At 40.0% G+C, this 18,911-nt stretch overlaps 1 long non-coding RNA gene across 3 annotated transcripts in view; it reads right to left on the bottom strand.

Annotated features, from left to right (window-relative positions):
* The window catches only part of LOC116455391, a 151,571-nt gene extending 132,940 nt beyond the window's left edge, over window positions 1-18,631 (bottom strand). For all 3 annotated transcript variants that reach the window (XR_004244374.1, XR_004244375.1, XR_004244377.1), the window contains exon 1: window positions 17,561-18,631. This is a non-coding gene — a long non-coding RNA (uncharacterized LOC116455391). The remainder of the gene's footprint in view (window positions 1-17,560) is intronic.
* Between the last annotated feature and the right edge of the window lie 280 nt (window positions 18,632-18,911).

An 18,911-nucleotide genomic window follows, 5' to 3' on the forward strand; every position in this document is an offset into this window, starting at 1 on the left:
GTGATCAGAAACCTATTTATGCAAATTATTGTTTATTTAGTACTAAGAACAAAGTGTCAGAGACAAAAAGATTTCAGAACAAGTGGGCTTAAAAATCTTTCTGTCCCCCAAAGCTACTGTGCAAAGTAGAACTCTTAATTTCTTGAAACTTGCTCTTTCTCCAGCTAGTACTTCTCACAGCAGTCAGTCTCCTAAGAGAGTGTTTACTTTGAGCCATATACTTAGACCCTCATCCTTAGCATTCAGAGTAAAGCACTCCCATCTGAAGCTGTATCAGTGATAATCAACAATCTGTTGTATTCACGTGTTAATGCATTAGTGGAATTTGATCCTGCCTGGCGGAGTCAATAGTGAAATGCTGAATTCATGAGAATACTTTGTTGACTGACAAATTTACAGTGTGAAAAATGTTGCACAAGGCTACAGAGCACAAATTCATCTGCTAGATCGTGGACTATTTTCTTTTCTACCATTTGCCTTCACTTGAGCTGTATTGTCCCACAGCCTCTATATCTTCATCTATTTTATAAACTGACCAGCAGCAAATCATCCACCAAATTCTCACCCAAGACCAAATTCTAGGTAGGAGATCCTACACTAAGCAGGACAAAGAGGAAGACCATGCTAAGACGTCTTCCTTGCAAACTGAGGTTCAAAATGGTCTCTGTTACCCAAGTGATTCTGTTTTGCCTAGAGGCATAGAGCACAGGTTTGCCCTGAGTACTGACTCTCCATTTTTCCAGGCTCTTCATCCTGTTCACACCACAGCTTTCCTTATTACACACAAATCCAGCCCCTCACTGAACAGAGCTTTTTCACAAAGAGCCCTTTCAAACTCTGCAGCAGCCCACTAGGGAGGTCTTCATGGTAAGACAGGTAGTCTAGCAAAGCCCCAGAGAAAAATCTTAACTACTATCAAGGAATTTGGCCACAGGATCAATAAATGGTGGAAGAGGGAAACTTGAAAAGATCAGAGGTGTGTAATGAAGAAAGAAAAGAGAGTCCTGAGAGGACCAGAGGGCTCCAACCTAGAGCCAGGCTCAAAGGTCTTTTCCAGCCTAGTTAATTTTGTGATTCTGTGATTCTATGGTTCTGTGATCCTGTGTGATTTTGGCATAGCCTTTGCCTGCTGACTGTACCAACCCTACAGCCTGTCTGTGCAGCATAAGGAGGCTATGAAGACCCTTTCCTTCTGTTCCCACCAAGCTTTGTGTCCTTGGTTCCTCTCCACCACCTCCTCCTTGACATCATTCCTCTTGGGCTGTTTGTTTCCCCCTCATGCCTGAGGCCCCAAATTTTCCACATCATTCAAGGGCCGTTTGTATCAGGCCCTTGACAGGCACTGCCTGTTTAAGTGGAGAAGAAACGGGAGGGAAAGTAAAAGATGCATAATAAATCACAATGAACTCACAGGATTTTGATTGTGCAAGTAAGAGGAGTGTTCAGTCAACAGAGCCTGTAAAGTTATGATATCATGGCAAATTGAAGAGAGTGGATACATCTTTCCCTATTCCCAGTGTAACCCGGATTTGTCCTGGAACAAAATGTCTCCCTAACATTGTCAGCTCAAGGTAATATTTGTACAGTCATGAAGTGTCATGCAGATTGCATGATGGAGTTGCGTAAGACAACTTTAATGGAGTCAGCTTTTTCTGAGATGTAATACATATATGTCAGGTTAATTTTAGCTAGATGAAAGGTAGATTTTTAAGAGCTCCTTCCTCTTGTGATGGTAAATGTTAACACTTAGCAGACTGATCATTAATAAGATATAATTATATATAATAATGGGGTTATATAAATACTGCAAGTAAAAAGCTGGGGAAACCCAGGGCAATGGCAAGTAGGAGTCCCAGAGATTTAGGCTGGTGTAGAGACAAGGACATAGTGACAAGCAAAGTGCAGTGCATTGAGAAGACCCTGGGGCAAAAGGACATTTGTCTAATTTCAAGATATTCTCTGCAGATATTATTGCCTCTTTTTTTTCTGCCTAAAAATATACTTTGTTCCATGTAACAGGATTTGTGAAAAGACAGTAGAAACAATAGGCAAAATTTTGACAGTAAACTTTGAGGAGAACCATGAGAAAGTAAAAAGGAACTTCTTCCAGGAGGAAACAGATAAAAATAGGATGCTCAAATAGTCAGAAAAGGCACTGAGTTCTGGACAACTGTGACCTGCACAGTGTAACCACGAGACAGAATGGATAAGGAGTCATTTTGCCAGGATCTCTTATGGTGTGTTTAGATGGCATAATATGATTCCAACACATTTCTCAGATGCCTGAGCATATTTATCCTGGCCACTGTATGCTAATCACCTACATATTTACTATAGGCCCTCTGCCCAAACTATAGATACAGCAATTCCAGCCTACACTTCTCCTGAAAGCAGACAAGGTCCTTTTAAAATAATGTTGACACACATAGTGCCTAACTCCAACCATAGTCAGCAAAATGTTCTAGAGACTAGTCAGCAAATATTCTGGAGACAGTATTCAGAAAATAAAAAAAAAAAAAACCCTTGGGTTAGTATTCAAAATTCAGCCTAGGCTTTGGAAAGAAGGCAAAGAAAACAAAGGAAACAAAGGAATAAATTAAGAAACAAGGAAAGACTAGAAAGACAAAAAAAGGGGGGAAAAGGGGAAAAAAAAAAAGAAAATAGAAAAGGAAAAAGAAATCTTCAGGTGGAGAAAAGGAAGTGTTCTAATCCTTTTCTGTCTCCAGGATTAATAATTTCAAAGTCAGTCTCAAATTTATGGAAGCTTTGAAAGCTCATTACTTTTTTTGTCAGCCAGTGGCCTCCAGTTTTGACTATACTGATCTGACAAGGGCGTGAAATTCTTGTTTGGAGGTCCCCCAAATTCTTGACTTTCAGGGTCGTTATGGCAATAAAGTAACTCAGGGCTGTATCCTTTTTAATCCCCAGTGCAGTTTAATCTCTTATGCAGTTAACCATATACCTCAGAGATATTGTACCTCAAAAATAAATCCTGGAGGATTTGCACCCAGAGATATCTGGCACAAAATTAGATGTGGAGCAGCACAGGAGGAGAGGCTAAGAGGAACAAGAACAAATTGAGTGGGAGAAGGGGGTCAGAGGCAAGACACCTACCCAGCATGGGGGTAGGAGGAGGGAGATTATCTGGTGCAGAGCCAGTTCTTGTTCTGTTACACACCTATTATGCATGGTGCTGCTGACCTAAAGAGGATCTTTTGGTTTGAATGTTTTTATTTATCTGTTACAGGTAGGCCAAAATTCTACATGTGGAAATTTCTCCTGTGGCCAGTGCCACATCAGACTGATGGTTTGAGGAGAGTAGGTGCATCTTTAGATAGGTGTAAAGCTCTGTACAGCCTTTCCACCCCTTCTTCACTGGGACAGCCCTGTTGGCAGTAGTCTGGTTGGCTGTAACCCTGTAACCTACCCCTCAATTTCTCCCAAGGAAGTGGTATTCCTACTGTGTAGTACTCTTTTTTTTTGTTAGCTTACTCAGCTCCAGAATTTCTTCCTTGCCTAGACCCTTTGTCTGTGAACTCTCACTCCTCTGCCCCTAATCAAAATGTCATCTCAATAAATGTTTACCCTCCATATACAGGGAAAATTATGTCTTGGTTACTGGTGAAATATTTCAGTATGTAAACAGTGTTCTCAAAACAAATTGTCTTCCAAAAGCATAAATATGTGCTCTTTTCTTCCAACTCTGTCTGCTAGAATATCCACCCAGCAAAATACCTTGTTACTGTGTAAAAAATTGTTATCATACAAATAAACACATTTCTTTGTGGGCAATAGCAAATGTTCCTGTCTTACGTGTCTGTACACAAGGAGAGGATTTTAGCTTTCATTTCTACCATTTATGTTCTTTTACTCTTTCTACTGTTTAACAGATTGATCTATCATCTATCTATCAATCATCTATCTATCTATCTATCTATCTATGTGTCCTCTTTTAGCTTTAAAAGAAACCAGGTTTATGGTAAATTCCCTGACACCTGTACCATCTAGGGAGCTTCTCCATCCCCTGAAATATGTCTTTAGGCATGTCCTAAAGGATTTTAGTCCCTGCTTCTTTCAACAACACACCTTCTTTGGAAAACTAAGTGTTTGACATACTTCTAACCCAGTACTTGTTTTCACACCATGGTTAAAAGTGTTGCAATTTGGAGCTTATTATTTTTCCTACACATGATATGCAAATATATACTGCAACGAAGATAAACACTTACTTTTCACCACAACACCCCCTGTTTTAATGCCAGTCTTTTCAGCAATGCCACTGCTCATGTACCGGTGCCAAGTGTAAATTTAGTTAATGAATGGACTGCCTTAGGTAGACACCCCTGGAGTGCTCTGCTGCAGTGAAGTCTATGAGGAATGCCTGGGGATAGTCTGCCCTGAGCCCAATTCACACATTTTCCTGCCTCTGAACTTTTTAGAGATATATTGCATTCTCCATCAGGTTCAGGCTACCAAATCACCATCTGCTCACTATAAAAGTCATAGTGGACTCAGATTTCATTTGGTTGGCAAATTCAAAACAGCCTTGTTGGGTTAATTCTGAGTCTTTCATTAGTCTCTGTCAAAGTTTTATTATGACTTCTGTGTATCTTGGTTTCTCGCAAAGAGTTCCACTGAAGCTTCCTCCCAGACAGTTCTTCAGCATTAGATTAAAGTCACAATCTGTTCTACAATTAAATTTTCCTTTGTCAGTCAAATGCTAAAAACTCTTTTTTCTCTGAGTTCCAATTTTGGCATTTGAATTCTATACACTTAAAATTTTTATAGTGCAATTTCATACCTATAGTCCTCCACTTGAATTATCTGAAAGCATTTAAATGTAGCAAGGATACCCTAGTCTGTTTTCATTTACTTCATTTTCTTTGAGCCTTTGCTTGCAGATAGAAAGTTAAGTATTATCCAAACTTCTCTAATCATCTTCTGTCTTTCCAAAGAGTTTCCATTTCAGTTGAAAAATACTTGGTTATGCCATTAGGATTATTTCTCTCTCTATGCTTGTCCTCCTCGTAGTATTTGCTGTCCAGCCATCTTTGCTTCTTCCTCTGACCCAATTCAAATTGCTTCCTCATCAGAGATGATTTATTTCTACAGAGTTTCTCCCCATGACTCCCTGTGTATGGGATCACAAAGCACTTTAAAGATGAAATTCCCAATAAGGCAACAGTCACTTAAACCTGACACACATGGTTTTGAAGTTTGTTCATTAATGTTCACTAATCCCCCACTAGCTCATGTCAAGAGAATATCTAGAGAACAAGGGTCAACCTCTGCAATATCACATTGTGATTATTGCATTTGGGACTTAAATGGGATTTTTTTAATATCTGAATTGTGACATGGTAAAAGAGGCCGCCTTTGGGTAGCAGTTTTAGAAAGTAATTATGAGGCTGGCTGTCAATGAGATAAAAATAGTTGCAGACAGCTCTTTTATATGCAGGAAAAAGTCAATTTACGATGTGAACAAACAGATTAAACATCATAATCTTGCACAGGCCATGAGCAGGAGCACTGCTGTTTTATCACAACAAAAACAGGGAAGAAGAGGCCTTAGGAGTCAACTGCTCCAAAACTGCTTTGGGCGATGCATTTGAAGCCAAAGTTACATGATGTCCCATTCCTGAATGGTGGTATTTTTCTGTATTTGTTTATTTAAACAAATAATTGCCAAATTTGAGCCCTGCCAGAGAACAGCATACAAAAGAACCCTCCCAAACCTGGCTCCACAGGGCAGGATAGATTTTGATCTATCACCATATCCCAACAGTCAGTGATGTTCCTGTAACACACTCCCTTCCTTCTCTCTGTTTTATGTTTTCCAAGGTGGTCATAGCATTTGGATCCTTTTTGGAATCACAGGGTGTTTAATGTACCAACCACGGGAATACATTTTGTCATGAATTTCCCTGCCCATTTATAGAATATATATACTGTCTGTTCTTGTAGTGTTAACAGGCTTCCTCAATAAATTAAAAAATAAATGTAGAAAAACAAAGCATTATCCTTCAATGACTTAATAAGATTTTGCATCATCATCACCATTATTATTATTATTAAAGTATCTCAGCAACAGAATAATAAAATTACACTGATGTGAGCAATTCACACAGCTTTGATTAAGGATGTGTCAGCACTTTCCTACATGAATCCTTCTTTTTGGTGGAATGAGAAGGAGTGGGAAAGAGATAAAAATCGCCTGCTGTAATTCTTTGTGGGCTGCTCTATAGCAGATGATGTTTTAACAGAGGAGCCGCTTTTTATTAATCTAGCTTTACAGAATAAATTAACCTGAAACATTTATGATCCTTATTTTTAGGACTGTCTTTACATTTAATTTGCAGGCCCCAGTGACTGCCTGACAGGTCAGTTAGTTTGGGGGCTGCAAGTCTGAGGGCATGTTTACTGATGGCCTGTATGAAGTCATGGAAACCAGCATGATTTAGAGGTGGGATCAGGGTTTGCCCACAGCCATGTTCACTCATATCCATCTAAATCCAGGACAGAGTAAATCCTTCAGGGCAAAGTCTGTCACTTTAAACCACTGGTGCTCTAATACAGGCATAACAAAAACCTGTATAGGTGGAAAGTAAAGTCTGAAGTGGGTTCTGAGTTACACCATCCGTCTTCAGCTGCCTGACTTATCTGCCCTGATGTCTAAGTAGACATTGGCTCTAGTAAAATAGCTCAGACACCCAGACTTCCCAACACAAGCAAGAACGAGATCAGACACCTCCTGAGGGCAATTCAGGGCTCCTGAATGGAGCTAAGCCAAGAGTTTTCTTGAGATCCTGGGTAGGAAATGGTTCCAGTGAGGGGAGGAGGACGCCTTAATCCAGGCCAAAAAAAAAAGCAGCAAAAGTTCTAGAGCATTGATGCCTCTTCTGAGAGTAGTGAAGAAAAAAACCCAATTAAAAAAAACAAAACAAAAAAACAAACCCCAAAACAATAACAAAATGTCCTGAAGAAGAGACTCCATCCACTTTTCATATGGTAGTCTGATGGTTAAAGTACACTCCTAGGAATGGAGGGTCCAAGACCCGCTTCAACTTGGGGGGCTTCAGGCCTTCTTCTCCCACCTCTCCAAGGCATGGTCTGATCACCAGCCTCCAAAGCAAGCTGATGGCTTGCACATGTCCTGTCCACATGGCGCAGATGGCCCATCCAAAATGGCAACATGAAGCAAGCAAACAAGAAATAGTGTGATTTTGCAGCCATGTGGGTGAATTGTGGAATCCTTGGAAGTGTTCAAGGTGAGGCTGGATGGGGTTTTGAACGACCTGGTCTAGTGAAGATGTCCCTGCCCATGGCAGTGGGGTAGGAAGTAGATGATCGTTATGGTTCCTCCCAACCCAAACCATCCTAGGATTCTATGAAGTGTGCTATTGGGAGAAGAAAAACCTGATTTGGGCTTATTATGTTCTGACCCTACTTTCTACTGGGTAGTCTGTCAATAAAACCCATGAATAATCTGGGTTGTGAGTTAGTTAATCTTGCTGATTGGCAAACCTAGTTAAAGGTTCATGGAGTAAAATATATTGCAAGGCAAGTAAGGGTGCCAGTGGTTTGTCTGTTAGCATTTAGCATTTATATTAACTCCTAGTGGTAACAGATGAAGAGCCTGTGTCTATGCCAGTAAAATAAACAGTCCCACGGAGTGTTGCTGGACACCAGAAGTCCATCATCTCTACCATTTGATTATTGAACAGCTTGTGGCACATTTCTGGCCTGTGACAAGTAAAACATTCCTAGATTTAGAACAGCCCACTGCCTACTTCCAACAGGCAGCCTGGATGCAACCACCCCCTCTCTTAGAACAGAAAAGAGTTTAATAACAGGGGATCCATGCCAGCATATTGTAGTAGGCAGGATTTTAGTGCTAGAGGTGTTTCCAGCAGGACTTTTTCAGTGTGCAAGACACTGTACAAACAATTAATAGGTTGTCTCTGAATAGGCAGAGACTCTGTTCTTAAACAGGCTCCAGTTCAGCTGTGTTCTAATAGTTCTCAATTTACAGATGGCTCTTCAAAATAAATTTCACGTGCTGGATTGCAGCAATTTTCTGTGCCTATGAAACAGTCATGCAGTAAAAAGAGCTCATGAAAAAACGGATCACTGTAATGTGTCCTTTTAAAAGGAAAAGGGTGGAAATTCAAGATGAACAGATATTGCCTTGGAAGAACACAATTGCAGCGGCTGCCCCACATGCAGTGCTGCCAGTAAGGATGGACAGCTTAAAACCACAGTCTGAATTACTCTTCTGTACTGAGTGGTGTGTTATTACATATGCAACAGAGCTTGTGGGCAACACAGAGGAATCATGGAAGTATTTTAAGCAGTGGTTTTCACAATTTATGGCTGTGACAAATACAAAGCTAATGAACAACATAGGGAAAGTGACCTTAACTCTTTCATAGAAACTGATCCAAGACTTTTTTGGCAGAGAAAGGAGTCTTTTCCCTAAGCCTCTATGAAGATTTGAGGTAAAAAATTTCTTAGGGGTAACAACAAAAAAGTACTTATTTTTACCTTGCATATAAGAAGGAAAATATTAACACATACTTAAAGTCCAGGAGTGGAGTCTCAGTAAGGAACAGAAGGCAGTTGTTTCAAAAATCCGTGTACCTACACTTTGACAGGTAAATACACATCCTGATTTTCAGGAGGGTTTTCGCTGGCCTGCAGGGCCAAAATCTGATTTACAGAGCAGATGATTTGGTCCATCACAGCTTCCCAGATGACTCTGGGGATCTAAAGGGATCCCATGGCTCAGAGTCTACAGGCAGAGTCACGCAGCTTATCAGTGAAAAATCATAGTACAGATCCTTCTAAAGAGGGCCATTGAAGACATAAATAATTGGATATACAAGTGGAAGGACAGACGAGAAGGAGCACAGTGCTTGGGAGCTGGCAAGGAAAGCTTTGTGAGATATGCAGGGACTGCCACAGTGTTGGGTTACCTGACCCAGAGATGTCTCATCTCTGACAAAAAAATCCAGTTTTTTATGAACCCAACCACATGTTGCATTTCAAGAGAGTAAAATACACAACTGCTGTATTCCTCCAAGCTGCATAAAATGTGAAAAGAAAACACACAACAATACAGGTGTTTTTTCCATTGGCTGGTAATATTAGTCTCAGTTGAGTAACTAGCAGGTCAACTTCTCACTTTTAGCATCCATTAGTAGCTTCATTGTAGTATTTTCATCTGAAAAGCAATTGTTTTCAGCAACAGACATTGGTCTGGTCTCTTTAATATCAGTAGCAAGCATAGAAAGAGTTCATAGATTTAAAACTGCCTCTCTGAATGTGGCAAACCATACCTAGGATACCTCCCTAAATAAAAAAGATGAATGTCCTGAAGCATATGATAGACTCATTTCCCATGCTGAGAAGATGCAATCTTCACTCGAAGAGGAAGAGGATTTTGTTTTCTTTGTTTTTGTTCCAAGTGACATAGTAACATCTACCTGAAAGCAGGCAGTAATTGCGACTGATACATATCAGGGTAAGTAACATTATACAACAGGATTTGACGCAGCACAGAGGAAACTCAGTCATTTTGTTAAGAGCTGGGTGGTTACCAAAAATGCATACAATAATTTAGGGGCAGGATTCTTGTCTGGCCCTATGTCCTTCCAGATAACTGTGTTACAGAACAGTTAGTTGCACCCAGAATTGTGCAGACTGTGGACTTTTTAATTCTTTTTAATTCAAAGGCTGAACTTTAATGTTTTGCACAGTTGTCTCACATCAACCCCAAATGTATTTGCCTGTGTAATTGCTTAATAAAATCAAATAACTAAGTATCACTGGGAGGAGGGGTGTTGTAAGACTAAGACATCTTGTTCTACTTGAAACAAAACCTTTTACTTCGTTTTACTAATATTTTACTTACATTTTATTTCATGTTCTTAGTTTTACATTTTTTTCCAATTTTCTAATTTTCATTTGTTTTAAACTGAAAAATCCAAATGTTTCAATCACCTCTAAATCTCTTTGTTTTCTTGCTCAGCTGAAACTAATCCACAGATTTAATTTTAATTTTAAAATAAATTCTGTAACTCTACAGCAAGGTATGTTTTGGGGGGACAGATTCACAAGCCATCCTATGCAGTCCCATCCATGGTCCTGAGGGCTTTGGAGATGGCAAAGCCTTGCAGGGTGTGAGACAGCTGAGGGATGGGAAGGACTTGGAGCAGCTGGTGCCCAGTCCATGAAGCAGCAACCCCCAGGTCCCATCACAGTGCGCTGCAGCCCTCAGGATTGCTCTCCCTGCAGCGAGAGCAGCTTGCCAGACTCATCCCTGTTGTGGTGTTTGGGCAGATTCCTGTTTCTGAGGAAAGAGCTTGATGGTACAAGTCTCTTCCTTCTCCTGACCATTGCTTTTATAAATGCCTACATTTCGCAATGAATTCTGAATTATCTTCTAAAATTATACATGGCATCTCTTACCTGGCACTGATGTCAGCATAGCACACGTTTACCACAGGAACCTGAAGAACACTCTGAACTCCGACAAGGGGAAAATCATCTTATTTCAGTGTTAATGTCAAACCTGCAGCAGTTATGTGGTTTCTACAGGTGGCTGCCAGATGAAACAGCTGCCTCCCTCTCTCCTGCAAGCTTGGATGCAACTCCCCAAGATTCACCAGGATCTAATCACCTGGGGCCATCCAAGGAGGATCCAAATATCCCAAGGCTTTCTTTGCAGTCCATCACTCAGCCCACCTACTGGCTGAAACTCCCTGGAGATAGAGGAGGCAAGCCCAGACCTTCCTGTGCTTCTTCCTCCTGTCACTCCTCCTGAACCAGCAAGACAATATTCTTTAAAAACTCAAATATGTTTCAATGCTCAGCTACAACAAAATCACCCCTGTTGTCACAAGCCTGGGGCAGGCTTCAAAGAGGACTTCAGTAGTCCCCACACAGAAATGGCATCCTTTGAAATAAAAACATAAAAAACACCTTAGGTAGTAATTTTGATATTTTACAACCATTTCAGTCATCTGTTCTGCATCATTTTTTAATGTCAATTAGCTAGAAGTAGATAGTCCTGACAGACGGTGATGGTTCCTGAAACAAACTGGTCCCTCGAGTATTTCATGCATAGTTCTGTGGTTCTGTCTGACTTCTGGTACATTCAAAACACTTAAATGAATGAGGAAAATGCTGTTTCGACATTTGCTTTTAACATATTTCTTTGAAACAATAAATTTTTTTAAGGGTGGGGACAGACCCCTTTGTTCTCTGTTTACACAGCACCTCTTTCAGTGTTGCTACACACATGAGGTGGCTCCACTTACTACTGGTCTCATTTACTATTTGAGTTTGTGTTTGATGATGATCTTTTAGTGCATTTAACATGCCTTGATATGGACTACACTGTTCTATTATCATTTACTACTCCATCCATGCAGTAATAGCATATCATCTCATTTAAACAGGACTATCTCAACCAAAAGGTGCCAAAATTTTAATGCAGAAATAGGGGATTAACCACATAAGGGAGAAAACAAGGTTTAAAACACCAAAAGATCATTATAGATAATTTTAGGACTGCCAGAAGTGAAGAACTTTCTTCACTTGAACACTTTCATGTTGTGCAGTCACTCGTGTAGAAACAAAGAATATGTACCTAAATATAGTGAATAAACTTTCCCAGTTGTGAAAGCTGACAAACACCTCCAGATCCTTACATTCACAAGTTACATGTTTTTATTCTTCACCAGAACCAACATGTTATGGTCAAAAACATGAAAAAAAAAGGAACAAAATAATAAAAAAATTCTAGGCTTCATGCTGTGACAAATTTGTAAATTCTAGTTTTTAAGAGCACAAGAGTCCATCTGCAATCACCTGAACAGATCCTTTACACACCACAGGATTTCTCTAGACTAATTTCTGATTGAGGTCCAGTTGTGAAAATAGAGCTGTTCACAACTGTTTTAAATCTGCTTTACCATTATTTGCAAATCACTTAAAAGTTCCCAGCAGTATTCCCTGAAATAGAAGAAATTCAGAGCTACTGCTAGGTCAGCTTTTTTTGTAATGTTCTTGGAGCAGCCCATGTATCTGCAGCAGTCCTCCAAATACAGCAGGTAAAAATTAATAAGCTGTGTCAAAGGAGGTTTACAAAACTGAAGGGGGACTTTTCACAAGGGCTTGCAGTGATAGACAAGGGGCAGTGTCCTTAAGCTGAAGAAGGGCAGGTTTAGACTAGATATTAGGAAGAAATGTTTTACTGTGAGGATGGTAAGGGACTGGAACAGGCTGCCTGGAGAGATTGTGGGTTCCCCATTCCTGGAAGTGTTCAAGACCAGACTGGATGAGGCTCTGAATAACCTCGTCTAGTGGAAGATTCCCTGCCCACTACAGTGAGGTTAGAACTAGATGATCTTTAAAGTCTCTTCCAGCCCAAACCATCCAATTATTCTATGATTCTATATCTTCTATTTTAATTAAAAGATCCTAATGATGGACTATCCACAACAATCTTAGGAAGCTTTGTCTCTTCTTGAATTACTATCACTGTTAGAAATATGTCCATTATTTTCAGTTTTAAATTTGTCTAGTGTCAATATTCAGGCTTCAAATCCCATCAAACATTTGAATGCTGGATTGAAAAGCTCTTTGTTTTCAAATACTGCTCCCCATGTTCATCACCACTACTGTGCACGTGATCAATCGATAATGTAACCTTCCATGTATAAACAGATGAAATGTGCAAGACATAAAAAGTGCTCAGTGTCTACTGATGACCCATTGTTAAAAGGGGTTTTCAAGAAAAAACCTGAACACAAATCCATCAATACCTTCACTGAGCCCTGTGCTCCATTGCTTGGTAGTTTGCCAAGAATGTGTTAACATACCTGTTTCCATATGAGCAATAACTCCTGTGATGGGAGTGTTTGAAATGTCCTGACAGGAAAGCTTGAACTGCAGCCAAAGGAAGCTTTCACTTCCAAAAGGCTGGGATTTGTGAGCTCCTGTGGTGAATTTAGTTACACACGGTGAGCCGTTCAGACTTGTCACCCATCAGATAATGAAAGCAAATGAGGAGTCCCAGTCAGCACTAGGGCCAACCTCCAACATTTGGAAAAACATCTAAACTCCCTCCAAATTTCTGATGGGATTGGAGGCAGGAGGTATGTCCACAGCAAGGGTGTCAATTGGAGGCCCATTTCTACATTAGACTTTTTGAAGTTACCAGGAAATGCAAATAGGCATGAAGCAGAGTACGTGATTCGTGTTACGGTCAACATTTGCATAACGCAGTTACGCACGTCTGTGTGCATGGGTGTATAGCAAGCACAGCTAATAGCCTGTAATTATGCCTTGGAAAATACACACTCCAAGGAATTTCCAAAGAGTCTGACCTGGCAGAAAATGCAGTCCCAGGAGATCCGCAGCAGTTTGCTGAGAAAATCCCAACATACAGTGGAGCTGCATGGTAAGAACTGGGCCGGTCAGATAAATCTGATGGGACTCTGCTTTTTCCCTGATTGAACATGCATACAATAACCCCTTGGCGCATGTACAAATTTTTAATTTGGGTTCCTCAGATATGGCCATATGCAACACTGACTTTCAAAAATGTCTCTGCCAGTAAAAATCAGCTGCTAAAGTATTCCTGGAAAGTAAAGTGGCACAATCCTTAAACAAAAGGGAATTAATTAAAAAAAACCCCCTGTGCCTGGCAATGGCCACCTTTATAAAAAATGCTGAGATGCTCTCACAAAAAAAAATCTGAATTTTATTTGGTCTCTAGAAATTTCCTTAGCTTTACAATGTGAAAACAAAAGCTGATTCTCTGCTTATATGTGTCTACTTTTTACAAGGGTATGTGGTGATAGACAAGGGGTAATGGCTTCAAAGTGGAAGAGAGATGATCTATATTAGATATTAGGAAGATATTCTTTACCCAGAGGTGTTGAGGCACTGGGACAGGTTGCCCAGAGAAGTTGTGGATACCCCCTCCCTGGAAGAGTTCAAGGCCAGTTTGGATAGGGCTTTCAACATCCAGGTCCAGTGGAAGAAGTTGCTGCCATGGCAGGGTGGTTGGAACCAGATGGTCTTTAAGGTCCCCTCCATTACAAACCTTTCTATGGTTCTATACTATTTCTTAAAAGCATGATAATAAAGCTGTAGTAAAATATTCTGCCACTGATGTGGCTGCTCTGTAAATGCCTGTCACTACTGACTTTAATTTTACCTGAGCAAGTCTTTGGGTTATAAAAGAATCTAAAAATACACCGAATTTTTCCCTTTTTGCTTATAGTGAACTAGATTCTTTATTAGAATAAGAAAACAATATCACCCTTAAATCTATAGGTTTTTTTTATTTTTACTCCGTTTTAGAGTTTTGATGTAGAATAATTCCCAGACCCTTTCTGTTCCCTAAGTTACCCCCACACTGATGTCTTTCTCTCATGCTTTCCAGACAGCCAGGTTTTACTTCCGTCAGGACTTATGATTTCTCAAGCCTTCTTCATTTTGACAGGATTTTGTTTAAATCTGTGGACCTTTTCCTGGATATTTCATCCCAGATACAAGTTAATTTCATGTAATGCAGTAGACACCTTAACAAGTCTTCTATATCTGAGAATAAGTGGCTATTTTTGTATTTTTCATCTTGGAAATTATAGGTACTAAGATATCATTAAGGCGGGTAAACCTAGTGACCAGGCAGAGCAAGGAAGGAGCTTGTTTTACTCTCGGATGTGTAGCGGTGTTGCAGCAAGTGAGCGAGAAGACACATAAACACACAAACCACCCCACAATCCATGATGTGCATGATGTAGGAGGGAGAGCTGAGCTCTCTGAAGGATGGAGTGTTAAGCAGGGGGCTGGAGACCAAGGATCTGATCCATGGATCAGAAGCAGCTGTCTTCATTATCTCTGTGCTCCTGCTTTACTGCAACTGGCTCCAAGGAAGTCACAACTTCTGCATGCCAAAGTGACTGATGGGTTGAAGCAATTTGCAGTGTGCCATCAGCTAATGAGGAGAGAATAACTGTCTTGGACCATCTAATGACAATATTATGGCTGACTTTATAAAATCTGAGTTTTGAGGAGAAAAAAGCCGAATACAATCATCATTGGTGTACTGCCCTTGTCTTGGAAATGTCACATTTCTCTTCAGCAGTAATTGTGTCTTTTTTTTTTTTTTCTTTTCCAGAACAGACAGACTAAAAAATATTTTTCTGGTGCTCTAGATGTTATTACAGACAGATATTTCCAGATTGTTCTCACAAGAACTGTTGAGACCCCCTTCTTTTGTTGTTTAATTTTGTCATCTGTACCATTTTTTTCTGCTTTTTGCTCTGCCCCAGATTTTTAATGTTGCCAAACTTGTGTATGTCTGCAAAATATTCCTGTCTGATGAAGACTGAGCTACTTACATTATTTTTATGTTAAAACTCATTCAATTTGCACAGAACAGTGACTGTGGAAATAAGCATCCTTTTGTTTAATGAGTCAACATTAGGCCTTTATATATTTAGTTGCTCTGTGTTTGAAGATAATGAAAGAAAAGTGTATCATGACAGATGATCTTGACTTCCTTAGGGATAGGGGGCTCTGAAAGATTAATTTGATACAGCATACAACATTCATTACAGAATGAACTGCACCTTTTTAGTCTCTGGCTTGGCAAAGTTGGAGGAATTAATTTATTTTTAATCCTTATTATATGTCTCAGACACCTAGTATACTGAATACCACTTCCTTCCCATGACAGCCGCACAGGAATAATTAAACATACCAGAAAATACACAGAAACGTACACAAATTCACTGAAAACAAATGGAGTAACAGTTGGTTTTACTCTTAATATAGTCTCTTACTTCATGATGTGATAAGGTGACATGATGCTTCCTCACTGTGTTTCTCTCTTTGTGGAGTTAATAATTTTTGATATGGGTCTTGTGTATCAACAATACTTTTAGCTGATTATCCTGTAACCAAATGGAATTTGTTGTTATTGTTGAAAAGCCTACCTTTTTTTGTATTAGACACCTTTTCTGCAAGGTCAGGTGAGCTTCAGCATGACAAAGAGTTCCCAGAGTGGATTGCACAGCACCAGATGAAAATATGCAAAGAACTTTGGCATCTCTGGTACACTGGATACACAGAACGAGAAGGAGCCATTGCAAAGAAGGTAGCCCATTGCCTGGAAAGGTTTGTTAGCACATTTCAAGTCGGTGTGAAACTGTGATTCACCTTCATTAGCTTGTGCCCAGAGGGGGACTCAGCACTGCTGAACCACAGTGGTTATCCATTTAGGGATATGTGTCTGCATTGCACAAAGGTGTGACTTGCTAGACTAGAAACCACAGGCTATGACAGGCCAAACTCTCAGGTTATATCTCATTCTAATCAAAAGTATGATGGAAGTGCATGCCGACATAACCAACTGAGCTTTCAACACTTTCATTTGCCTTCAGAAAAAGATCCAGCACAAATTTTGTGAGATTTGGACAGACCTTCCCTCCAAAGTCTCAAGAGCAAGACTTTTCCTGCAAAATTTACAATGGAAGGTGCAATGCCTCTTTCCTGGAAAATCTCCAGCCAAAATGTGCAGACTCTAAAGATCACAGATAGGCTCATGGATGCAAATATGAACCTCTCAAAAATGTGATCCTGCTCCTAATAAGTTCAGACTCACCTCTAATTCAGATGAAAGCTTCACCTTAGGGTGTTTGTCCAAATTACATTGCAGTGACAGTTATTCAGTGTCATAAGAGTTTTGCATTTACCTTTTATATTAAAAAAGGAGCAAATATCTCTTTTGCATATACCTTTTATGTTGGAAAGGATCTTCAAGATAACATTGCTAACTATTGCAGCACCAGTTCAAAGCCCAGCTGACAGCCTACTACAAACACAGAAAAGCTGTAGCCTTTTGAAAATAAATGACAATGTAAACAGGCAAGACAAACACAGTTGTGGGAGTAGAGCATTAGCAAAGATGTGACCTGCAGGGCCATATTGGACAGGAATAGAGAGGATGAGACTCTAGGAACAAAGTCCATTGAAGTCAAAGTGTTTTCACACAGTGTTCCATGACATCAGGATTTTAGCCCAGATGGATCTAGAAAAAACGGAGTGTCCAATGTTTACTCCACTCTTTCAAGGCTGAGGAGCATAATGGCTTTAGAATTTCTGTGTTCTTCATTTGTTCTGATTAGGCAAACCAGAAGCTATGTAAAGTAAAAGAGACAGCAAGCCAGTTAGTGTACACCAGTGGATGCATGCCAATGTATTTATGTTGATTTCTACTTTGTTGCCCAAAATTGTATGTCCCAAGATTCTCAGTCAGCAAGTCCATAATGCCAGTGAATCAGGTGTTATGAACTTTGAGGTTTCAGTATTACCAGCTAAAAATGATAACTCCTTCAACTCCAAGAGCATTTAAGGACCTTTTACCTTGCTACTTATATTTGAAGTTTTAGGATTGATTTAAGCTATATTGTCAAGCTCTTCTCCATAAAAAACCCCAAGCCAACAACCTGAACCATATTTAGAAATGTGAGATTCTTACCTCCTGCGGAATTTCAGTATCCTGGCCTTGAAGAGAAAATTGAAATGTCACAAAGTGGAGAAATGGCAGCTGCCCTGATGAGGCAGGGGAGTTCAGTAAAGCAGTAACAGCAGTGGAAGATTCTACATTGAGTAGAAATAGAGCAGGAAGATCACAGGTTTGGTTTTGGCACCAGGAGCGGTTTAGGAGTTCTCTGATGTCCTAAGGCTGAATCAGCTGCCCATGTGAGCAACCAAGTCCTTCTTCCCGAACACCTTCCTTAATCCTCTTCCTTTGCTGAAACATTTGATTTGGTGCAAGTTTGTCAAGAAAACTGAAGAAACTTCACATACAATTTAGAGATTTTTGCTTTTCCTGTTTTTTTTGCTGGGAAACAAGGCTTATGCTAACTTTTTGAAAGCATTTTGATGACAATTCTATGATTCTATGATTTTGTCCAGCTTCACCCAAATCTGATACTAGGGTAGAGTTCTTAATGGAAATTACTTTTTACAAGAGGCCCGTACAAAACATATATTGAGGTTGCATGTAGCCTAGAAAACCACTTTTTCAGTCCACCACATTCAGAGGAACATGGCATTTATTTCAGGTTGTTTTTTAAAGTGTTGGCTGTTCAGTCACCCATGCAGATCTTGATGATTTGTAACATCTGTTGTCTTCTCCGGAAAAAAATGGAATGGAGAAAAAAGTATTGTGGCTCAATCAAAGGCCACTTCATTGGTCTGCTACTTGTGGAACTTTGAACTACCATCTTCCATGTGTTACAGTCAGCAGAATGCTAAAATATCCAACTATGACACACACAACTTTTCTCCTAACTGCTTGAGTCCACTTGCAGAATGAAAGGGCAAATTAGCATCTCCATGAGCCTTATGAGACCTAAGATACATAGACAATAAAAAAGATCATTGCGTGGTAACAAAAATTAAGCATTTGTCTATTCAGAGATCACTGTATTCTACAGTGCAGCAATTTCACTCGGGATCAGGTGCCTCAGGCTATGTGGTTGCTGGGTAAAAAGCAACTCCACACCTTATGAAAGCATGTAACCTTGTATGACAAATGGGAAATTATTACACAATAATTATATGCTCTTGCAAGACCTGGTTGCTGGTACCTATCATTCCAAAGTATATCTTCTAAGATTGCTATCAGGTGGCTCACACTATAACAGTCCCTCCACTTGTGCCCTCCCTTTGAAACCTGCAGTGTGAGGATTTTCACTAGCCTTTCTCCACAGACTCTCTTCAAAGGATCTCAAAGCACCTGCAGAAGACTCTAGTGCCTGCCAGCTGGCTGAACTGGGTGTAAAGGACACAACTGAGGTTTCAAAGATCTGTCTCCATATCTT

This window comes from Corvus moneduloides, chromosome 1, assembly GCF_009650955.1.
Source record: "Corvus moneduloides isolate bCorMon1 chromosome 1, bCorMon1.pri, whole genome shotgun sequence".
In the NCBI taxonomy this organism is placed as follows: Eukaryota; Metazoa; Chordata; class Aves; order Passeriformes; family Corvidae; genus Corvus; species Corvus moneduloides.